Source organism: Dermochelys coriacea, chromosome 1, assembly GCF_009764565.3.
Source record: "Dermochelys coriacea isolate rDerCor1 chromosome 1, rDerCor1.pri.v4, whole genome shotgun sequence".
Classification (NCBI taxonomy): domain Eukaryota; kingdom Metazoa; phylum Chordata; order Testudines; family Dermochelyidae; genus Dermochelys; species Dermochelys coriacea.
The window spans coordinates 10,048,359-10,054,358 of record NC_050068.2 but is presented as its reverse complement, the minus strand read 5'-3'; positions in this window follow the sequence as shown (position 1 = coordinate 10,054,358).

Genomic DNA, 6,000 nt, shown 5'->3' with positions numbered 1-6,000 from the left:
GACTTCAAGGAGCAGAGAAGCCTCCCTCAAGTCAACCATGCCCCATGCTACAGAGGAAGGCGAAAAACCTCCAGGGCCTCTCCAATCTGCCCTGGAGGAAAATTCCTTCCTGACCCCAAATATGGTGATCAGCTAAACCCTGAGCATATGGGCAAGATTCACCAGCCAGATACTATAGAAAATTCTTTCCTGGGTAACTCAGATCCCAGCCATCTAATATCCCATCTCAGGGGATTAGTCCTATTTACCCTGAATATTTAAAGATCAATTACTTACCAAAATCCCATTATCCCATCATACCATCTCCTCCATAAACTTATCAAGTAGAATCTTAAAACCAGATAGATCTTTTGCCCCCACTGCTTCCCTTGGAAGGCTATTCCAAAACTTCACTCCTCTGATGGTTAAAAACCTTTGTCTGATTTCAAGTCTAAACTTCCTGGTGGCCAGTTTATACCCATTTGTTCTTGTGTCCACATTGGTGCTGAGCTATGAGATATGAGCAATCATATCTCCCCTCAACCTTCTTTTAGTTAGGCTAAACAAGCCAAGCTCCTTAAGTCTCCTTTCATAAGACAAGTTTTCCATTCCTCGGATCATCCTAGTAGCCCTTCTCCGTACCTGCTCCAGTTTGAATTTATCCTTTTTAAACATGGGAGACCAGAACTGCACACAGTATTCTAGGTGAGGTCTCACCAGTGCCTTGTATAATGGTACTAAAACCTCCTTATCCCTACTGGAAATGCCTCTCCTGATGCATCCCAAAACCGCATTAGCTTTTTTCACAGCCATATCACATTGGCAGCTCATAGTCATCCTATGATCAACCAATACTCCAAGGTCCTTCTCCTCTTCCCTTACTTCTAATTGATGCGTCCCCAGCTTATAACTAAAATTCTTGTTATTAATCCCTAAATGCATAACCTTACACTTCTCACTATTACATTTCATCCTATTACTATTACTCCAGTTTACAAGGTCATCCAGATCCTCCTGTATAAAATCCCGATCCTTCTCTGAATTGGCAATACCTCCCAGCTTTGTATCATCTGCAAACTTTATTAGCCCACTCCCACTTTTTGTGCCAAGGTCAGTAATAAAAAGATTAAATAAGATTGGTCCCAAAACCGATCCCTGAGGAACTCCACTGGTAACCTCCCTCCAACCTGACAGTTCGCCTTTCAATAGGACCCGTTGCAGTCTCCCCTTTAACCAATTCCTTATCCACCTTTTGATGTTCATATTGATCCCCATCTTCTCCAATTTAACTAATAATTCCCCATGTGGCACAGTATCAAATGCCTTACTGAAATCTAGGTAAATTAGATCCACTGCTTCAGAGTAGCAGCCATGTTAGTCTGTATTCGCAAAAAGAAAAGGAGTACTTGTGGCACCTTAGAGACTAACAAATTTATTAGAGCATAAGCTTTCGTGAGCTACAGCTCACTTCATCGGACTGCATTTCCTTTATCTAAAAAATCTGTTACTTTTTCAAAAAAGGAGATTAGGTTGGTTTGGCATGATCTACCTTTTGTAAAACCATGTTGTATTTTGTCCCATTTACCATTGACTTCAATGTCCTTAACTAATTTCTCCTTCAAAATTTTTTCCAGGACCTTGCATACTACAGATGTCAAACTAACTGGCCTGTAGTTACCCGGATCACTTTTTTTTCCTTTCTTAAAAATAGGAACTATATTAGCAATTCTCCAATCATTCGGTACTACTCCTGAGTTTACAGATTCATTAAAAATTCTTGCTAATGGGCTTGCAATTTCAGGTGCCAATTCCTTTAATATTCTTGGATGAAGATTATCTGGGCCCCCCGATTTAGTCCCATTAAGCTGTTTCAGTTTCGCTTCTACCTCAGATATGGTAATATCTACCTCCATATCCTCCTTCCCATTTGTCATGCTACCATTATCCCTAAGATCCTCTTTAGCCTTATTAAAGACTGAGGCAAAGTATTTGTTTAGATATTGGGCCATGTCTAGATTATCTTTAACCTCCACTCCATCCTCAGTGTTAAGCGGCCCCACTTCTTCTTTCTTAGTTTTCTTCTTATTTATATGGCTATAGAATCTTTTACTATTGGTTTTAATTCCCTTTGCAAGGTCCAACTCTACTCGACTTTTAGCCTGTCTCACTTTATCCCCACATTCTGACCTCAATTAGGTAGCTTTCCTTGCTGATCCCTCCCATCTTACACTCCCTGTATGCTTTCTGCTTCTTCTTAATCACCTCTCTAAGATGCTTGCTCATCCAGCTTGGTCTACAACTCCTTCCTACGAATTTTTTCCCCTTTCTTGGGATACAGGCTTCCGATAGCTTCTGCAGCTTTGATTTTAAAGTAATCCCAGGCCTCCTCTACCTTTAGATCCATAAGTTCTTCAGTCCAATCCACTTCCCTAACTAATTTCCTTAATTTTTGAAAGTCAGCCCTTTTGAAATCAAAGACCCTAGTTGCAGATTTATTTTTGTTAATCCTTCCATTTAGTTTGAACTGAATTAGCTCATGATCAATTGAGCCAAGATTGTCCCCTACAACCATTTCTTCTATGAGGTCCTCGCTACTCACCAAAATTAAATCTAAAATGGCATCCCCTCTAGTCGGTTCAGCAACTACTTGATGAAGGAATCCATCAGCTATCGCATCTAGGAAAATCTGAGCCCTATTATTATTACTAGCACTGGTCCTCCAGTCTATATCTGGGAAATTAAAGTCTCCCATGATCACGCAGTTTCCATTAGTATTTACTTTATTAAAGACATTAAAAAGGGCTCTATCCATATCCAAATTAGATCCCGGAGGTCTATAGCACACCCCAAGCACTATCGTAGGAGAGGCTTTACTAGTTTTCTTCCCCAATGTAATTTTTGCCCAGACGGACTCTGTCTTATCCATTGCATCGCTTCTTATTTCTTTACATTCTACCTCATCATTGATATACAATGCTACTCCACCACCTTTACCTTTGTTTCTGTCTTTCCTAAACAGCACATACCCTTCAATACCTGTAGTCCAGTCATGACTACTATTTCACCATGTTTCTGTTATCCCTATAATATCTGGTTTCATTTCTTGCACCAGTAGCTCTAGTTCCTCCATTTTGTTACCTAGGCTCCTCTCTCCTGGCCTATAAACTCCCAGGGGAGCATACCCAAGTGCTCTGATTATAGCAGCATGCCGGGGCCTGGGAAAAAATGACAAGTCACCATTCAGCCCCTGGCAAACAGCAGCAGAGAAGGCCATGGGCATTGTGCGCTAATCACTGGGTTTGCACTGGAGTGACCCAGCATCAGCTGAGGCAGAGAGACGCTGAGCTGGTCCAGCCCCCTTTCCATGATGCTCATGTTTGCAACAGAAGCTTGCGGAGGAGGGGAAGGCACCAGAGATGCTGCTCCCAGGGAGTTCACGGCAGCTCCCCCGGATCTGAGTCTGTCTGTCTATCCAGTCTATTTATGAACCCAAAAGAGTCAGGAAACTCTCCAGCTTGTGAGATTACACCCTTGGTTTTGGAACATTCCAGGTTCCCAAATAGCTTGTCCTGCTCGCCTCAGACTTTCCAGAAAACCCTGGCGTAAGATCAACCTGTGGAATGTCAGACAGACTGCTCTAGTTTTGGTGACATCGTGTGCATGTCAAAATCAGGTTTCTAATCTCAGCCAGAGGCTACTGGCCCAAGCCAGGGCCCCAGCTCCTGGAGTCAGAATCTCTGCCTTTTAAAAGGGTCCTTGAGGATGCAAGTGTAACTGGCCCCTGCCTGAGTATGCAGGCTGGCTGAACCAGTAGCTCCAGGAGGTGTAACCTGCACCATTCGTCTTATTGCTGAAATCTTCTGCCACCTTCTCAAGAGGGGGTGAGGCCATGGCATGGCCATGGGGTGGGAGCCATGATGGAGGGGCAGGCATGGGGCCATGGCACACCCACATGGGATGTGCCTTGGATTGCTTTAATTCAGTCCTATTTATAATGGAAGGGTAGATTCAATCTCTTTTGCTGAAAATTGCTCTGTTCTATTCATTCCCTCTGATGCATCTGGCACTGGCCACCATCAGAGACAGGATACAGGACTAGATGGACCATTGGTCTGACCCAGCATGAGCGTTCTTATGCTCTTATGTGGAGGCACGTTACTCCAGTTTAACAGTGTAGACAGGACCTCTTGCCACCATATAGCTCCTGAAGGAGAAGAGTGCGGATGAAGCTGTGAGTGACGGGAAGGCAAAGAGCCTTTGGTTACGGGACTGACAATTGAGAGGTTTATAGTGCATTTTGTCAGTAGATCTCAAAGCACTTTGCAAAGGAGGTCAGGCTCCTTAGTTCCATAGTGCAGATGGGGAAACTGAGGCACAGAGCACTGACATGACTTGATCAAGGTTACCCAGCAAGTGAGTGTGAGCCAAAATGAGAAACAGAGGCTAGGCCTAGGAAAGGAAGGATTATTTGGTGGTTACAGCACTAGAATGGGATTTAGATGACCTGGGTTTAGTTCCTAGCTCTGCCACAGATCCTGTGTGTGACTTGGGCAAATCACTTAAACTCTCGGATCCTCAGTGCCCCAGCTGTAAAAAAAGAATAATAAAACTTCCTTCCTTCCACCATCTGTCTGCCTTGGCAGGGCTACCTAGACAGGCACTCTTTCTGTGTGTCTACTCTCTACAGACTTGGCACATGGGGCCCTGAACATGGTGGGATCTGCTAGGTTTTACTAGAACACAAATAATGGGAATTGGTTGGGAATTTTGCAATGTCATGGGTATTCATCAGAAAATGCTGATTAGCTGAAACGGAAACGCTTTGCAGAAAAGGGTCAGTTTCAAACATTTTTTTGACTTGAAAAAAATGTGGCAGAACATTTGGAAATTGTCAGAGTCTTTTGTTCTGACCTCTTCCAAACAACAAGTTCTGGTTTTCCACTGCAGAGTGACTTTTCATTTCGAAACGTGAGCTAGAGTTAAAAAAAAAAAAATTAAAATGGCCAAACCAAACCGTTTAATCTTTTTCAGATCACAACATTTTTCGCTATTTCAACTTTTTACCCTGATTCAGGTTGGGAAATTTTTTTCAGTGGTCATGGGACAAGAAACCCATTTGCCAACCAGCTCTACAAATTACAGCCCAGTTCTCCAGCCACTGCACTCCTCTGTCTTAAAGCTTTAGGCTAAATCTGTTCAAGAGGCCAGCTGTCCTCAGTAAGGGGCTGATTCAAAAGCCACTGAAGTCAGTGAGTGACTTTCCACTGAGCAGACCCGAAGTGCATCCCAACCATTGGACTTTAAGAGTCCCGTAATATGGCAGGTGCCACCTCAGTGCCCCCTTGTGGCCAAGGGTTGCTCTGGGGCACCCTGCCTCTATTTCCCCCCCTCTTCGCTGCGAACCAAAGACCAACCTCACTCCCTTGTTCCAGGAACCCACCACCGGACTTAGCTCCACTCATCTGTGGTCCCTCTCTCTCCAGGCACAGCCTGCCCCGATCCCTCCTCTCACAGACCTTTATAGCCTCGGATGTGGCCCTGCCCAGCTGTTCTGATGCAGCGGCACTGGCCCTGGTCTACTCAAAGGGACCAGCCCCCATTGGGGTGCGTGTCCAGCAGCAGCACAGAAGGGCAGCGTGTTGTCTTACGAATTCATCCCCCATCCCATGGGGTTCCCAGGCAGTGCAGCATGGGTACGGGCTCTGGGCCCTCCGGCGGGTTTTCTTCAGCTGCTGCTTTCTCTCTGCCCAGGTGCCCAGGAGGTCGCTCCCGTGAGCACCTGGACCTGCGCGAACCGGAGAGGGTACTGCCGCCGCTTCTGCCTTGCCCACGAGGTACACATAGGCCACTATGGTTGCCCACGGCGATACAGGTAAGAAGGGGCTGCGTGGCCCAGCTTCTCCTGGCGTGGGAGCGGCCCCCTGCTGTGTGAGGAGGAAGAAATACACCGGTCGGAGACTGGAGGGAAGGGATGAATGGTGTTTCACTGCCTGTGCTCGGGGTCACTATTGGCCCAATGGC